We start from the raw sequence: 18,938 nt of genomic DNA on the forward strand, positions 1-18,938 counted from the left end.
TGTCTGAGTTTTAAAAATTCAAATGAAATTTAAGAAATGCTCGAAATTAGATTTTCATTGGTAAGCATGTTATCTGATCATGTTGTTATTTGATGTTTGATAAATATTCACTGCTACTGTTTGGTACTCAGTCGAACAGTTAAAAGGTGGCTTGTTTTAGTCTTAATCTGAAATACATTAAGAAGGGTCAGCCAAACCCGGGCAGGCTTTGCTAAAGGTTTTTTGCATTGGTCACAGTTTTGACGTATAGATCACCAATTAGTTGCAGATGTCGACAGTAATATGAAGTGTAGGAAGGGTCAGGAGAACACTTCGTTCCCATTTGAGAGGAATTTAGAACTTGAAAAAATACTCCGTTAATTCTGAGCTGCCAACATATACACATTCATGCGTGTGTGTAACTCCCTGGAAAAACAATCAGATTTTTGGATGCTGTAGGCTATAATTCTATAGACTTTGTAATTCAATTCATAAATACTTGGGTTTTTAAAACATAATCATAACAACAAGAAGAAAAACAAGAATCGTTTTCCTATTTCTCTCTATAACTCAATGCATACTTGATTTTTAATAATTCTAATGGTTACTCATAAAAATAATAATGGTAATGAGAAGCACAGCTATGTTCATGGCCAAGTGCTGAGTGCTCTATTTGTCTGTTATTCCATCAACCCTCACACTTACTCTCTGTGTTAGGTCGTACCATTGGCTCCACTTAGAGCTAAGGAAAATGAAAGGTCATGGAGGTCCTTGGAACTAGCCATAGCCTGGGTGCCTCACCCCTGTGTGCTCCTGCCTTCCCCATTGGGCCATTCGTGGTGTGAGCCATCTTGCTCATCTCTCTGGAGGATCCATGTTGGGAAAGATGGTATCAACTTTCTAGGAGCTAATGGATTTAGGAAGGGCTGAGATGCAGACATCAGTATTTATAGAAGGAAAGATGTGGAGGAGTCCAAGTTCTTGGTGAAAGAGCAGGCAGGAGAGATTCCTTCTGTAGCTCCTTGATCTCCATGGGTCAGCCAGCGATGGCCCATAGGCTCCATCTGGGGCCAAGGCCTGTGTCTCTATAGCCCTGGAGCTAAGGATGGATTCTATATTTTTAAAAGGTTGAAGGAGGATGAAGAGACTGTAGGAGGAGAAGGAGAAAATAGGTGACAGACCATGTGTGGGCCATAAATATTAAAATACTAACTGGTCCTTTACAGAAAAGCTTTGTTAACACCTGGTCTAGACCACTACTAATAGAAATATAATTCAGTTACATATGTAATTTAATATTTTCTAGTAGCCACATTAATAAAGTAAAAATAAATAAGATTAATTTTAATAATGTATTTTACTTAATCCAGTATATCCAAAAATATTGCTTCAACATGTAACCAATATAAAAATTATGAATGAAACATTCAGCATTCTAATTTTCACGGTAAGTCTCTGAAATCTGATGACTATTTGACACAGCACATCTCAATTTGTGCTAGCCACATTTCCAGGCTTCACTAGCCACCTACGGTAAGTGGCTAACTTTGTTGGATAATGCAGGTCTAGGTGATGAATGAATGGACAGGATTCTGATGTGGAGAGGAGGAGGACACCCTGGCATAGTGTCAACCAACTTTCCTCAACCTCGGCACTGTTGTCATTTGAGGCTGGATAACTCTTTGCTGTGGGAGGCTGTCTGTGCACTATGGGATGTTTAGCAATATCTCTAGAATCTAGCCACTCGATACCAGGAGCAGGTCCCCTTTCTGGTTATGACAATCAAGAATGTCTCTAGATATTGCCAAATGTCCCCTAGGTAGCAAACTGCCCTGGGTTGAAAACCATTGGTGTAAAGCGTGAGAAACCTGTGTGTGGGAGCTCACCTGGAATTACCCAGAAAATGTTCTCTGAGTCCATCATTTTAATGGAAGAAGGACAATTGACGGAGAGTCATGAGAATTTTGTTAGAAAAAGCTGAGGGCAAAGCTCAGGCAAAAGCATTTGAAAGTTATTTTCTCAGCAATGATAGCCATCAAAGAGCTTTGGGCAGGGGAATGAAATTAGCAAAGTTACAAATTAAAAACATTTTTTCTTCCATCTTTGAATAGTTAGATTCTTTCTCTTTTTTACTGGCACAGATAGATTTTCCCCCCCTCAAAGGAACACATCATTTAAAGAGCCAATGCCCCCACCCTGGGTCTGGTGGGTGGTTTTTATTAAATTCCAGTAGAGGGATGGGTTTCCAAAGCAATCATCCAGCCCCTCGGTGAGCAGGCTCCCTGCCACTCAGCTGACATTCCGCCCTGCAGGAGCTGAAGAGAGGAAAATCAACAGTGAGAAGGCAAAGGGACTGTAGCTTATGCTGTTGGAATTTCTAGTGGGGCCACTTGGTGTTGCAGGTGGGGCCAGATGGAGCAGGGCAAAGGGGTGGAGGCAGCCTGATAACAGCCTCTGTATCTTACAGTTGCTAAATTATTTTATATGCTCAGCTCCTGACATCCAATCACTAGAGTTTTCTCATTCCCCTTTGAAAAACAGTATTAAGAATAATAGGAATATGTATAGGTCTTTATAGTTGATTGTGTGTTTGTGTGCACAGAGTTTATTTAAAAGGCATTAAGATATAATGTTGAAGTAGGGGTATACACTGTGGATGTGTATTTGGGGACTTGTTCTTTCTCTGGGTGGACATGGGCTTTTCTCCAGCTCTGCTGGATATTCTGTTTGCCCCTTGGATCCACTCTCCCCCCCCCCCCATTACCCTGCTGCCCTGCTCTGTGCCCTAGGAGGCTGGCCTGTAAGGATTGCACCAGCTGGGCTCCTTTGCCCTCATTTCCTGCTGGGTTCAGCCAAAGGGAGGCACAGCAGGAGATCACAGGGTGGGGGAGGGGGAGGCTGGGGTATTTGCTTCCCCATCCCTCCCTGCGGGGCTGCGGGTTGGCAGCCGCTGTAAGCCTCTACTGATGACCACAGCTCCTACAATGGCAGGTCTCACCAGATTCCAGGAACTGCTTTTTATCTCTTTGTCCTTTCAGTCCTGAGGATGGGAAGGCACAGGGCTACCGGGAGCCCTGGGGTGCTCCATCATCCCTTGTAGGTTTGACACGCACCCCTGCAAATTATCCATTTATAAACTCTCTCCAGTCATCTATTCTGAGTGTGTGATATGCTTCCTGCAGGGACCCTGACTGCCATTCGAGCTCACTTTAGCTTCTGCTGAGGAGAGTCCACATCTTTCCTGAACATCCCAACATCCAATCAGGAAAATTCAAGCAAGGCTAGGGTTATTAGCTTGGGCTTTGAAGTCAACGTGTTGACCCCATTTTATCCCTAGAGAAGCTAGGCATGGAGTCCCTGTGGCTTTTCCTGGGTTACCAAGTATCTCGGTACAGAAGAACTTTCATCGTAAGCTCAAAACCTACACACCCGATTCTCTTCCAGGGAGGAATGTCTGTAATGCTTAATTCAGTGGTTTTCTTTCTGGAATTTCTAACAATAATAGTGGAAAAGGAACTTGGGGGAAAGTGTCAAAGAAAATCACGTTGGTGTTTCCTTTCCTTACGTGTAGGTTGTTCGAAGGAATCCAAACCCCAGCTTGAGCCACGGTGTCTGAAACAGACATGTCAGCTGTCAGCAGGCTGGCCCTGTAATTGGTCATCAGTAGAGGGGGATAAGTGTGCTGTCCTCTCTCTGCTCCCAGCCTGGTTCTGCCTGCGGGACGAGGCCTGAAAGTCGTACCACCTGCGCTTCCTCATGGATTCTAGTTAACTACAAAAAGAACAAGCCTTGCTCTGGGTTTTGTCTGAGCTAGTTTAACTCAAGGAAATGATCAATGTTGACTAGTTGAACAAGGCTTGGTCTTTATTAAGATGGTTTCCAGCTATTAGTGAGTACACTTTAGGCTCTTGACAGCATATAGGTTATTAAGAACCAGTAACAGCAGAGATATTAATGGTAGGGGCAGTACCTAAAGACTATAGTGAAAGAGAAGACAAGGATTTCAGGCCATGCTAGGTAGAGGACAATGAACTACCTATATATTCAGCCGCTTTAAGCATGCAGGGGTGGGGTATACATACAAGCAAGATCTCAGGGCTCCCATCTTGCCTCACTGGGTTACTTGTGGCCAATTCCTTCCATAATTTTGTTTTCTTTTTCTCTTTTTCTTCTTTTTATAAATGTAGTTTATTGTCACATCGGCTAACATATAGTGTATACAATGTGCTCTTGGTTTTGGGGGTAGATTCCCGTGGTTCATCGCTTCCATACAACACCCAGTGCAATTCCTTCAATAATTTAATCTCAGTTTCCCAGGAAAGGAGATGCAAGGGCCTTCAACACTATTAAGTTGAATACCTCTCAGCCCTGACTCCATATTAAAGTCACCCGGGCTGCTTTTAAAACTGGTCTATGAGTTCTGCTCTAACCAATTAGATTAGAGTTGCTGGGGCCTAGGTCCTGGTATTGTTGTACACTGTTCTGTTAACAAATACAGTATTGCACTCAAACCAGATGAGAGAGAGATAGGAAGAGAGATTGGAGAAGGGGGCAGGGAGTCGGGGGGAGGAGGGAGAAAGAGATAGGGGAAGGAGAAAGGGGGGAGGGTACTGGGTTTTGATGTAAAAATGTGTTTTCTACTATGGGTCATGATGAAAAATTTTGAGAACAACTGTATTTTATGCATAGTGGGCACTTGATAAATAAATGTTTAACGATAGGGAGGAAAGAAAAATGTGGCATAAGAGAAGAGAAAAAGGAAGGAAGGAAGAATGACAGAAGGATATTAGGGTAGTTTTCTGTCCTAATGTTTATGAAAATCCTGGGCACAGGAATGATTTACATGAATCTGCAAAAAGTTTCAAAGAAACTCAGGAAGACAGAGGAGAGAAAAAGGGAGTAACCAAAAAGTTCATGAACCAAAACCTCAAAAATCAGTCTTGACATTTCATCATCTCACATTTGACTCATTCTGGCTTGGGAGTCTTAATATAGGAGTTTTCAATGAATTTTAATTTCCTGTTGGTTTGAGTAGATTCAAAACTGTGATATTTGAAAATATTTTCAGGCGGGGCGCCTGGGTGGCGCAGTCGGTTAAGCGTCCGACTTCAGCCAGGTCACGATCTCGCGGTCCAGGAGTTCGAGCCCCGCGTCAGGCTCTGGGCTGATGGCTCAGAGCCTGGAGCCTGTTTCCGATTCTGTGTCTCCCTCTCTCTCTGCCCCTCCCCCGTTCATGCTCTGTCTCTCTCTGTCCCAAAAATAAAAATAAACGTTGAAAAAAAAATTAAAAAAAAAAAAAAAGAAAATATTTTCAGGCAATCTAGTGCTTTTTTGCCAACTGGATTTCTCTTTGGCCAGGCTCTGATCTGAAGGTGATCAGCATTGCTTTATAACCCTAGTCTGAGATAACTAGGGCAACCCTGATCTCAATACATTCTTCAGGGTGAAAGAGAAAAAAATCACCAGGGCTTTTTTAATAGACTATTCCATGAGTGCAGTATGTTGGTCCACAGCAGAATATATAATAACAGAGACAAAGAGGGAAATTTATTAATGAGAGAGGAATAAATTCATCAGGAAGACATAACAATCCTAGATGCATATGCACCTAATAAGAGAGCTTCAGAAACATGAAGCAGAACTGCATATTTACCCAAGATAGATGAAAACATATGTATTCACAAAAAAAGCAAAAATGTTTATAGTACCTTTATTCACATTGCCAAACAACCCAAATCTTCTTTGGTGAATACAAAACCAAATTGTGGTGCATCCAAACAATGGAGTACTACTTACCAATGAAAAAGGATGGGCCACTGATACATAGCACTAAGCTAAGTTGAAAGAAGGCATATTCAAAAGGCTATGTAGTGTATGACTCCATTTAGATGACACTGTAGAAAAGCAAACTTACAGGGATAGAAATCAGGTCATCTGTTGCCAGGGACTCGGACTCCAAAGGAACATGAGAAACCTTTTTGGGGTATTAGAAATGTTCTATGTCTTGATTATAGTGGTGGTTACGTGACAGGCATGAGTTTCTCAAAATTCATAGAAGAGTACGCCCAATTGGGCAAATTTTCCTCAATGTCATTTATTCCTCATAAATTAAAGAAGTACCATAGATGAATATTATAAACGATTTTATGATAAAAATTGACCAATTTATTTATTTTTTAAATGGTCATTTATTTAGAGAGGGAGAATTTTCACTGACAGTGCAGAGCCCAACACAGGGCTCAATCTCATGAACCGTGAGATCATGACCTGAGCCAAAAACAAGAGTTGGATGCTTAACCAACTGAGTCACCCAGGCACCCCTAAACTCAACAATTTAGATAATAGGACAAAATCTCTGAAAGACACAAACTACTGAAACTCATTCAAGAAATGTGAATAATTCTATATCTTATTAAAGAAATCAAATTTATACTAAAAATCCTTCTCACAAAGAAAACTCCAGGCATCATTGGCTTCACTGGTGAACCTAATGTTAAGGGAAAACTATTACTAATTCAATTGGGAATCCTTCCCAAATCATTTTATGAAATTAACTTTACCCTGATACCAAAACCAAGGACATTACAAGTAAAGAACACAGAGACCAATTTTCCTCATGACATAGCCCCCCCCAATATTTAGCAGAATTTGAGCAAATTAAATCCGTCAATATATTAAAAAGTAATACATCATGATCAAATCATGTTTACCTCAAGAATGCTTAAATTTGGTTTAATAAAAAAAATCATTGTAATTCATCATATTAACATACTGAGAAAGTAAAATGGTCATCTCAATAGATGCAAATAAAGCATTTGACAAAATTTGACACTTATTCATGATAAAAGAACCCAGTAAATGAGAAATAGTTGGGAGTTTCTTTATCCTGATTTAAAAAAACACACACAACAGGTATGGAAAACCTACAGTTAACATCATACTTGATGATAAAAGACTGAATGATTTCCCCAAGGGTCATGTCCTCTTTTACTACTTGTATTCAACATTGTACTAGAGATTCTAGGGGCATGGGAGCCATAGAGATTGGACAAAGGAAATAAAACTATATTTACAGACAACATGATTGTCTACATGGAATAAATTTTAAAAGTCTACAAAAAAGTTAGAACGAATAAGTGAATTTAGCAAGGTTGAAACATGCAAATTGATTAAACAAAAATCAGCTGTATATTAGTCACAAAGCACTAGAAATGGAATCTTAAACATATGACATTAAAATGGCATCTAAAAACATGAAATACTTTGGGATAAATTTAACAAAATATGTATAACACCTGTACACTAAAACATAAAACTCTATTGAGAGAAATTAAAGACTTAAATTAATGGAGAGATACAGACAAAATAGGGAATCCAAAAATAGATCCACACATATATGGTTGATCAATTTTCAAAAAAGGCGCCAGTGTAATTTAATGGAAAAAGGAGAGTCTTTTCAAAAAAAAAAAAAAACAGCTGGATATCCATAAGGAAATAAATGAACTTTGACCTTTACCTTATGCCATATATAAAATTCATTTTAAGTAGGTAATAGACCTAAATGTAAGAGATAAACTATAAAACTGCTAGTAGAAAATACACACAAAAAAATTAAAGTGGGTTAGACAAAGATTTCTCAGAATACAAAAAGCACAAACCTTGAAAAATAAAAATTAATAAACCAACTTCTTCCAAATTATAAATTTTTGCTGTTCAAAAGACATTATCAAGAAAATGACAAGATAAGCCACAGACTGGGAGAAAATATTTGAAAAACAGATATATTAAAAAGGACTGGTAGCCAGAATATATAAAGAACTCTTACAACTATGTAATAAGTAAGAAACAAATGGACAAAAGGTTTGGAGATTCAGTTCACCAAAGAAGATATACAAATGGTAAATAAGGACATGAAAAAATGCTCAACTTCAGTCATCATTAGGGAAATGCAAATTAAAAACAATGAGTTATTGGGGCACCTAGGTGGCTCAGTTGGTTAAGCGCTGGACTCTTGGTTTCATGATCTCACCATTTGTGAGTTCAAGCCTCATGATCAACTCCACGCTGGCAGAACAGAGCCTGCTTGGGATTCTCTCTCCCCCTAGCTCTGTGCCCCTCCCCCAATCATGCGTGCATGCTTGCTCTCTCAAAATAAATAAATAAATGTAAAAAACCCCAAGGAGTTATTGCTACACATGTACTTGAATGACTAAAATTAAAAATACTTATAATACTGTGTGTTGGTGAGGATATAGAGCAACTGGAACTCTCTTCCATTAGTGATGGGAAGTGTGAGATGATACAGTCCTTTGGAAAAAAGTTTCTCAGTTTTTTATAAAATTAGATGTGCACTTATCATATGACCCAGCAATTCAATCCTTAGATACTTAAACAAGAAAAATAATATGTGTTCACACAAAGATATGCAACTTCATTTTCAGTAGTTAAAAGCTGAAAACAATCCAAATACCTATAACTGATGAATGGATAAACAAATTGTAGTATTTCCTAACAATGGAATACTTCTCAGCAACATAAAGAACTGATACATGAAACAACACAGCAAATCTCCAAAGCATTATATTAAGTGACAGAAGCCGGATGTGGAAGACTACCTGATTTGATATACATGAAATTCTAGATTTTTCTAGAACTGTAGTAACAGACCAGAGTAGTCATTGCCTGGGGCGGGAGATGGTAAAATGAGATTGACTGCACCAAGGCATAATATCACTTTCTGAGTGATGGAAATGTTTTATATCTTGATTGTGATGGCGATTATACATTAATCACACTCACCAAACTATACATTTTTAAATGGGTGTATTTTATTGCATATAAAGTATCGCTCAGTAAAGCTGATTTTTAAAAAAGGTTCTAGGTCTAGGGCTTTACAACAGAGTGACAAGCAAAAAGTTCCTTGGCAAACTGTGGGTGCAGGGAAAGGCAAACAATGAGAGCAATTAAGGAAACCCATCTACTATATTGAGCCTGATTATAATAGCACCTGTCTATTGTTGGAGATTTAAAAGTTCTTCCTTGATAAAGAATCTGTTACTTCACACTCTTCTGTGTGTCTCTTTTCCTTCCAGCCTTTTGGCTGGTTCTCTAGTGTTGTCATTTCTTATTACTTCTTGAACTTAAGTCTAATGTTTTTGTGCTTGGATCTCATGTAGTTTCTAAGAGACTAAGAATTCAAAAGTTTATGGTCATCTGGTCAATTTAAAAGTGATCTTTACTTAAACTCATTGGTATTTGCAATGCCAGCATTTCACATATTATCCTTTCCCAGTGGAAAAGCTGAACAACTAAAGAAAAAAAAAATAAAGCTAATGAGTTAGCTATCGTGGAAAACAATTTAGGGATTTTATAAACTTTCTCTTTAAATGTGACAAGGCAGTTCACATGATCACTGCAAATTATAGCAAAATAAATGATTGCAGTTCCAGTCACTATAGTCAATGAAGAAAACCCTTCAGTATATTTGTATGAGAGTGACATATGCTGGGACTCCCTCTTCCTCAAGAGACCTGAGCTCCAGCAAAATGAGAAAACTGGAACAGTGCCATGGAGTCCCAAGAGAAACTGAGATTGGAGCCACAACAAAAAGAACAGAAACTTTTCATGCTTTTTAAGTTTCTACTCCAGCTTGATATGAACAACGCTTTGTATGCGAATCAAAAATTCATTAAAATTTGTCTTCTCTGAGCACTTCATGGCTGTTTGCATGTGATAGAATGAGTCTGGTAGGGAGGCAAGGCTGCATCGTGCCAAGTTTAGAATTCATTCAGTCTCTTTGGTCTAGGCAAATCCCACGAAATGAGAACAGTTTGGTGTTTCAATCTGTTTACTCTTTGTACAATAGAACTTCCTGTTTTTTGATTTTGTAAAAATTTCTTGAGATGAAATAGGATTTAAATGATTTTTTTTGATGAGTTGAAAGCAAACAGATCAGAGTATATGGATAAAATTTCCCTCAAATGCCCCTAAATTTTAATAATTGAGGACTAGCCAAACATACTTTCGGTTTGGGACTGGATTTAAATTTCAAAACATTCAGGGAACTCAGACTGCATTCCAAACAGAAATGTTTTTGTTTTGGTGTTTTGTTTGAATTTTACATGGGGAACAAAACATTTGGGTTTGTCTCCACAAATATGAATCTGTTTTTGGTACTTATACCTCAACTGTTACACTGATAGGAACGTTTTCCTTCTTTTTTTCCCCCTGGGAATGAAATCAACTTTCAGAGAAATGAGAGATTCTATTGATAATGGAGAGTAACCCAAGTCTGTATTGGGCAAGCCTCCTTTTTACAGAAGCCTGGTGCCCTCTGCTGTGGCACCCATTGTGGACAGACCTCATTTATGAATGTAGCAAATATCTCTCATTTTCAGTTCCCCTTCTCCTCTGAGACCTCAAGCTTCCCAGTGTCAGTTCTGTTCTCTCTCCAGACTCTGTTCCAATTTTGCTCTGTGGCTCTTTCTACCCCTCGCTATGTCATTAGGAAATCTCCACTCAAGTTCTGGCTCTTTGGGACAAATCCCATTCACTCCCCTATTCTAACTCTCTGTTTAGGGGAGCCTTACTCTGAGTCTGGGCTGTGGTGGTTATGGAACGGAATGGAGGCCACTTGGAACCCCAGTAAACTCAGTGAAGAACTCAGGGAATTCTGGGCCAAGGCCTTGGGAGGAGAAATTCCTATTAAACCAGAATAAATGGCCACAGAAATTTCAAGAGGCAGTTGTCAACGGAACTGAGACAGGGAAAATTCTGTTTAGGGTGTCCTGGGCCAATGACATTTCATTTCCTGGGGAAGGTGTTAGTAGGTAGGAAAACTCCCCCATCTGTCTAGCCAGGGGCAGATACATACTAGTGAAGGACAATTATTACTTGTAACCATGGCAATGATAGGAGCTGTTGATTTAACCAGATCTTCAGGGTTTTTTCTAGTCTTTTCTCCTGGTTCTCTTTGTAATTGTGACAATTAGAGCCTCAAAGGGAGAAAAGACAGGAAAAAGAGACAAAACTCAAACTGATCAATCGTGCTATCATCTTTTAGCAGTTAAAAAGTTTGAGTTCATGTCTGAATCACTAGATAAAATGAAAAGATTGATGACTGACTAAAATTAGTGTTAGGAGGACTGGTGGTCTTTCTCTTCCCCTGGGGGGGACTGCTAAAAGTATATTAACCCATTTGTAAAGACATTTGCCTGTGTCTTTGCAGTTTGTGTGTTAGTATTGTGGTGACTGAGGGGATAAAGTGACAAGAGAGAGTCATCCTGCCGCCTGCTCTCTGGTGGAAGAGGTGGGCAGCCCATCAGGGGGAGCACAGCTCTGCAGAGGGCCAGATGGTAATAGGCTCCCCACAGGGACACCAGCAGCAGGGGTGGCAGATGGTCCCTTGCCTTTGGAGGATCTCTGGAAAGAGGACTCCTACAAGAGGGAAAAAAGTTTCAGGCACCACCATGCAGTGTGTGCTATTAAATATTTAACAAATGGCTATCCAGAAAAGAACTCCCTGGTTTGTAGCATTGGTCAGTTTTCATGGTGTAAACATTCTCCCCAGTCCCAGTTGCAAGCTCCCAACCGAAACAAGGAGTCCCTGGAAGAAGGGAAGAAATGAGCAAAATCAGGTCTGGCAAGCTGTGGGGGAGTGGGTTCTAGCATTCCAGTGCCCCATGAGTTAGGCCTGCAGACCCCCTGCAGAAGGGAGGGAGGGGCCCCGCAAATTCTTGGGGGAACTGGTGTATTTTCTATAGATTTCTGCTCTGTTTGTGTTCCCTCTCCTCTTTCAACATAAACAACCACATTTGGCTGTGATTCCTTCAAGAGTGACCTCATGAACTCAGGGTTTAAAATAAGTCACTTATCAGAACCGAAACCTGTATTTGGGCTCAAACAGAAAGAACTGAAGGCTACATCTCTTACAAAATAACAATAAATATTTTTGAGTGTTCTTCAGATAGCATCCTAGATAGTTTGAGATGGTCCATAATAGGTAACATTTATTGAGCACTCACTATGTGGCAGATGCCTTCCATTTATCAGCTCATGAAAGGTGATATTATTAGGAGAATTGCACCTTTTAAAGAAATAACCACAGTGAATACTTTTGAATAAAACTATATGTTATACTAGACTGTTCATAAGGTAACTTGAGATGGTTAAAAATAGCAACCATTTAATTGCGTTTCTACTGTGTACCTGACACTTTCCATGAATTTTGCATTGAATGTTTATAATAACCAATGAGTCAGGTGTCATTATGACGCTTATTTCACAGTTCAGGGAATAGAGGACAGAAAGTGACATCCTGAAGGTCAGACAACTATTAATGGCAGAGCCAAGAATCAAACCCAGGAAGCCTAGCACCAAAACTCGCTTGTCTTGCTCATATGGATAGGACTCCACCGTATTTCCAAGCTCAGATGTTCCTAGGCAAATCCCTGACCGTCAGTGTAGATGTCTGACTTTGATTTAAAAGCAATGCACTTCTTGGGGCGCCTGGGTGGCGCAGTCGGTTAAGCGTCCGACTTCAGCCAGGTCACGATCTCGCGGTCCGTGAGTTCGAGCCCCGCGTCGGGCTCTGGGCTGACAGCTCAGAGCCTGGAGCCTGCTTCCGATTCTGTGTCTCCCTCTCTCTCTGCCCCTCCCCCTTTCATGCTCTGTCTCTCTCTGTCTCAAAAATCAATAAACGTTAAAAAAAAAATAAAAAAAAAAAAAAAAATAAAAGCAATGCACTTCTTATTGAAATTATTCTACACAACCATCCTTCCCAACACATGTTACCTTTTTCACTTTTGCGGTAGATGCTGCTTACCATTACGTTATTGTGGTCTGTGATTTACAGCTGAAATATTCACATGCTAAGAGGTCAGGAGATGAATTTGGAATCATACACAATTCTCCTAATTGCTAGTCAAGTTCTGTGTGATCCCATTGAAAACCACTCTGAAACCACACACAATTCAGCTGAACCAATGGGTTAAGGAAAGTCAGATTTCAGAAGAATTCTATTGATCTCCACTTTTAGACTCTAGTGCTAAAATAGTTTTGAAGTTTCTGCCTCATTGGAGTGACATAATTTACACCTTTCATTCTGGGGTTGTCTTAGCTGAGCTGCACAGTGGTGTTCTTATATAGACAAAGCTACTGGAGTTTAGAAACAGGAAGGGCTAGAAACTCACTTTTAAAAGTAAAATAAAGCTTACACAGTGGGAGATTTCCTTAACTCTCCAAAGTCTGACATGTGTTAGGTAGTCAGGAAAGAATAATAAAATTCCCCAGGAAAAGCATTTCGCAAATGGCAGTGGCTAAAATATGGTTTTCTAGGTGGCCATGGGGGTCTGATTTCCATCCCCTTCTCCTCACCTCCTGCAGGGCTGGTCTCAGGTTGCTCTTGCAGAGGCAGATCTTCAGAAGAGTCCTGCGGAAGAGCCAAGCCTTCCAGAACAGCCCAAGGGCGGCCTGAAGGATGCCCAGCCCACAGCTGAGGCTCCTGCAGAGAACGGGTGTCTGTGTCACAGTAAGAGCTGTGCTAGCTTTCTCTGGCTGCTCCCTTGATTACGCAGGGAAGGGTACCAGCTTTGATCAGGCTCTGACATCTCAGCCAGCGCCACCTGATGATGGAGAAGGGGAGGAGGTGCTTGTTCATTGGAAAGCAGACAATAGGAACCACATGGATATGCAGGGCATCTAGCAGGTAGCCCCGAGAAAGAGAGGACAAGATTAATGGAGATTAAGATGAAAGGGCATGCTTCCGGAGGACAGATGGGATTTTGGGGAGTCCTTCAAAAAGTCGCGGCACAGTGTAGGCCTGTCAAGACATTTGATTCAGCTCTGAGGGCCTCAAGAAATAAGGAGGAGCTTGCAGGGTTCGGATCCTGGGGCCCAGTTTAATTTAGGGGTTCACACCTGTAGCCTGTGGTTGAGTGAGAAACACGTGGGAGTTGAAAGATCTAGATAGTAACATCCCAGTGCATTTATATATTTCATTACAGTATAGTCGGTTCTGCTACCATATGACACACGTGTTCCCCAAACTCCCCTCACTATGCAGAATTGCGCAGTAAAAATCAGAGGGCTTAGGGAAAACTGCGGCCACCTAAAAATTTTGTCAGTGACCTAAAAAAGATAAAAATCTAATAAAAACACAGCCTCACACATGTTAAATGATTGAGAAATGCGCGAATACTACAATAAATATGGTGCTTTCTCTTGAAAAAGACCTGAAGTTTGCTTATAGAAGCCGGCACTGCAGCTCGCAAGTCACTGTGAAGTGATAGAAGGAAGGTCATCAGAGTTTGCAGTCTTGAAATCCTGGAGCTTGTTATTCTGTCTTTGAAATACAGGCCCTTTGAAGCATGCATTTATAATAGAGACCCGCATCATCAAAATTGAAAATTTGACCCCATGGATAGTCGTTGTTTTCAGTTAACTTCTGTATCCCTGCTGGACATTCTTCCATGGCTTTCTCATCTGCACATGGGGCTACACCTAACAGCTGAAGGCTTTGGAAATTGTAATGAAGTTTGAAACCACCAAATCAGCCACTCATAGTACTAACAGGTGCCACTTCTGCAGAATTTGGCATTTTGCCTTAAGCTCCTGTATAGAGGGAGCACTTTCGCTTTGTGAGAAATGTTGTCCCCCTCTTTGCACTGTTTGGTTTTTCGATCTCAATGATGCTCGCCTTTCCATTTCTTCTATTTCTTCAGGACTTCTTCTTGACGTCTTAGCACTCAGAGTTGTTCCATCCATAGATGTTTCTTCTATTGTCTCGGCATTGTGGATTCCTTTATGTCTGTTGTTTGGGAAATAACACATGTTCTCTTGATTCTTTCAAAATGCTTTGTTAACTTCAAGCTTCTCAATACATAACATTTTCTTTCTTCGTGACCTGTTTGGTATTTTTAAATCAGGATACTTAGACATGTTTCAGATGTTGAATAAGTATTTTTTAATATAGAAAAGTTCACAATAATAATAGCCAAGCATAACCTTGTAGGACAAGACCCTTGGGTAAGGTAAGTGGAATGGGTAGGACAATACATCCACAAGGTAGGGGGCAATGTGTGAAATGTGCGCATGTGTGTATTTTATGAATCCCTACAAGACTTGGCTCAGCTGGGTACAGTTTTCTGTATTAATGTAGTTTTTTCTTTTTTAAGAAAAACTTGCACGTGAGAAATTTGCATATGCTCAAAGTATCCCATACTGTGGTAGTCTACTTTGAATAAATTTGCATTTCAAAACAAGTGTTATAGCAGACTGCTATGGTACCTCTGTTCATGTATTTTCTCAGCTGGTCAGTATACTAATTCTGTGAGGTAGATGGGAAAGTTAATATTCCCATTGCACAGATGAGAAAAACTGAAGCCAGGAAGTCCCAAGGCCTGGAAATAAGCCTGGAATAACCAAAACAACAAAAGATGAGACTGACCCTGTCCTACTAGTTCCTAAAGTGAGCTCTACCCCTTCTCCTGGAAGTTTGATTTTGTAAGCCAGAAAATTTTGTTTTTTTGCTTCAAGTAGTTAGAGGTGGGTTTTTGTTTGTTTGTCGTTTTTTAGTAAGGCAGGGTCTTAGCTAATGCAGAGTTGCCTGGATAGCGTTCAAATTCTCTCCTAGCTCGGGGAGACTTTCTGCCACATTTTAACTTGTAAATTAGCCATCTTCAGGTAGAGGGCACCCTAAATTTTGAGGTTTACCCTTGAAATTAGAGGTTCTGCCTGTGCCGTGCTGCAGACACTGTTCCTTCACCCCTTGAGCGCTGGCCCAGGAAATTCCCAGGCAGAACAGGACTGGGGCTGGGTGGGGGGGATCCTTCTTTTGGAAGGGGTCCAACTCAGTTTGCACCCATTCAGACATTGCCTTTTCTGAAGACAGTGACCCTTCACTGTTCCTGTCGTGGTTACTTCAGTTTAGCTCTCACCTGCCTTGCTCACTGCAAGAGAACATGCTCTCAGTATTGTTGAACCTCCCCTTCCTCTTGGTGCTGTGGTGTCCTGACAGTTCCTGGTCAAACTCCAGTTCAGTGACAGGAAAGGATCCCAATCATTTCCCATAATGAGCTCAGGAATGACCACTGGTATTAAGTGAGCGCCTCTCTGTGCTCCAGGCCTCTGAGAAGCTCTTTACATATTCATTCACTCATTCCACCAGTATTTGGTGAGGGCCCATCGTGTGCCAGGATCATTCGTTTTGCACGGGTTATCTCCGTTCTTACAATTTGAACCCCGCAAATGGCTCCCAGCTCCTGCACTTAACCTTGCGCTGGGCTGCTTCTCTCATTCAGGGCTGCCCATGCTGTCTTAGGCAAGGGTGCCGGAAGCTCAGTCGGGTTCAATCATTTTCCAACTTGGGGGAGACCTCAAAACTTGTCAATGACCTCCCTATGACCTGGATAACAATTTCTCAAAATGTTGCTGCCTTTCACGTGTGGGTACAGACTTAGTTCCCTTCCATTTGGATAGCTTGTGTCTGATTGTCACCTTTGTTTGTATTTGGTGAGGTTTAGATTTCCTTCCTTCCTTCCTTCCTTCCTTCCTTCCTTCCTTCCTATTTTTAAATTCATGCACTGGGACCTACTCTACAAATTTGAGAGGGAAGAGAAAAGAAGAAAGAAAGCAGAGAAATCTAAATACTGAAAAAATTTTTTTTCTTAACTTTATGAATGAGGCCTTTGAACTCAGTGGCCATGGCTCCTTCCTAACCTGTACCTTTCATGCCCTGTTTCCAGCTGGAGTGGAAAATCTGAGGTGCCCTGGCCCCGAGCCCGCAGCAAAATCTGGCTGTGGGTTACGTCTCCCTGTCCTAAATGAGTGGTGGCAGCCACAGCTGCTGGAGACGAGGAGCAGCCAGGCACTTCCTGCTGGGGAGCTTAAGTCCACAGCCATGGAAGTTTGCTGGGAAGGGAATGGGACCGGAGCCTTCACCAGTTGTAGCCAAGGGCAGCAACAACAAAGAGTGACAAGGAAAAATTCCTGCAGTCAGTGGGTATGAGACTGGGGAGGAAGGGGTGGGTCTCTGGAGGTTGGTTTTGAAATTTTCTGCCTTGACTAAAACCCAGGTTCTCAGCACAGGGGATGTGACTCATGGCTAAGAAATTCCCCATGGCCTTGGATGACATTTACGTTGATTACCTCTGAGTCACATTTCTGGGAGGCACTTTTTTTTCACCAGAGGCAAACTGAAGGGAAAATGGCATGGATGGTGGTTTGGAAACAGTAGAGGAAACAGGGTCACTTGTATTCTTAGTAAGAGACTTAAAGACATGCAAGAATTAAAAGAAAAACAAGGCAAAAAAGGAAGGACATTGAGGAGGAAGGAATCATCTCCCAGGGGAATGAGGAGAACTGGGGTCTCTCTCTGGCCATGAAGGGATGGGGGGCAGCCCAGATGGACTCTGGTCTTTTGCTGCTTATTTGTGATTACAGAAATTTCGAATGTAAGAGATGGAGCTATCATTTGTTCCTTCATTTCACAAGTGTTGACTGAGAACGCTCGATGCTCCAGACTTTGTTCTAGGCACTGGAATGTTCCATTCCAGGATCTACAAACATGCTCACTTTGCTGTGCTTCCAGGGGTAGTACAGACTTGAGTCGACCCTGTCAGGGGTGCTGTGATTCAAAGGTTTGCCTGAGTCCTGGCTCTCACAGCTGCCCATCCCCACACCTGGGACTCCCATCTCCTAGAAGAATGGGCATGGCTGTTTTCGAAAGGGGGAAATGATGGCCCTGAACTGTCCCCTTTGATGGCCCTCCCCCTCCTATTTTGTGTGTTTGAAGCCTCATCAGAGGTTAAGAGCTCTCTCTCTCTCTGTTTTTAAAAAAAATTTTTTTTTAACATTTATCTATTTTTGAGAGAGAGACAGAGAGACAGAGCATGAGCAGGGAGTGGTAGAGGGACAGAGAGACACAGAATCCTAAAGCAGGATCCAGGCTCTGAGCTGTCAGCACAGAGCCCGACAGAGCCCCACGTGGGCTTCGAACTCACAAACTGTGAGATCATGACCTGAGCCGAAGTTGGAAGCTTAACCGACTGAGCCTTCCAGGCACCCCAAGAACTCTCTTAATGTACATGTTGATCTCGGTTAAATCATGGGCTCCAAAAGTGTGTCTGGGGACAGGAAAAACAATGTCCTAAGTCTAGCAAGATTCCAAACCACCAACAGAAAAACCAAACCAAACAAACAGAAAACACTTCTCACCAGATTTGCTTCACCTCTGCTTGACTTGTATGAATGAGTCTGAGACTCTTTCCTACAAAAGGACCGTTTGCAGCCAGTAGGCAACAGTTTGGGAAGTAAAGGGTGGTGATACTGAGGAGCAGAAAGAGCTAAAGACTAGGATTCAAAGGTCCAGGTTCCGAGCTGGGCTTGCCACGAACTGGCCCTGGAGAGGCAGGCAGTCTTGCAGACTGTGGGGAGAGCCCCCCCCCCCCCCGCCTCCATCAAGAACAGAAGAAGGTGGGTACCTGACAAAACTGGACATAAACTGGGCAGGGTTATAATGAGCGGCATCTCACAGAAACTTAAAGAAGCCAGAGTGAAGGATGAAGCTTCTCACACTTGAGTGACCCTGGCCGAGGGAGGCTGGGCTTGGAAGATCTGGGGGAAGGATTGAACTATTGCCTGGCTGCCCTCCCGCTGAGAGTGAGGGCACTTCTGCCTCACTAGTGCTCTGTGTTCTCTAAACCCAGGTCAGAACTCACTGACGCCCCCTCCCGGACACCCCCTGGCCATCTGGCTGCTCCCTTGACCCTACCTTCTGGCCCACACTCAGGAACCCCTCCTCCCAACTGACCTCCAGTGACCACTGCACACCAGTCTATCCAGACAGGCAGCCTTGCAGCAAAGTCTTTATTAGAGACAGGATCAAAACATCACAAGGGGAGAGAGAGGAGAGGCGGGAGGGGGTGGGGAGAGAAGAGGAAATATGGAAGGAGATAGACAGC

The sequence above is a fragment of the Prionailurus viverrinus genome, chromosome B3 (assembly GCF_022837055.1).
Source record: "Prionailurus viverrinus isolate Anna chromosome B3, UM_Priviv_1.0, whole genome shotgun sequence".
NCBI lineage: Eukaryota > Metazoa > Chordata > Mammalia > Carnivora > Felidae > Prionailurus > Prionailurus viverrinus.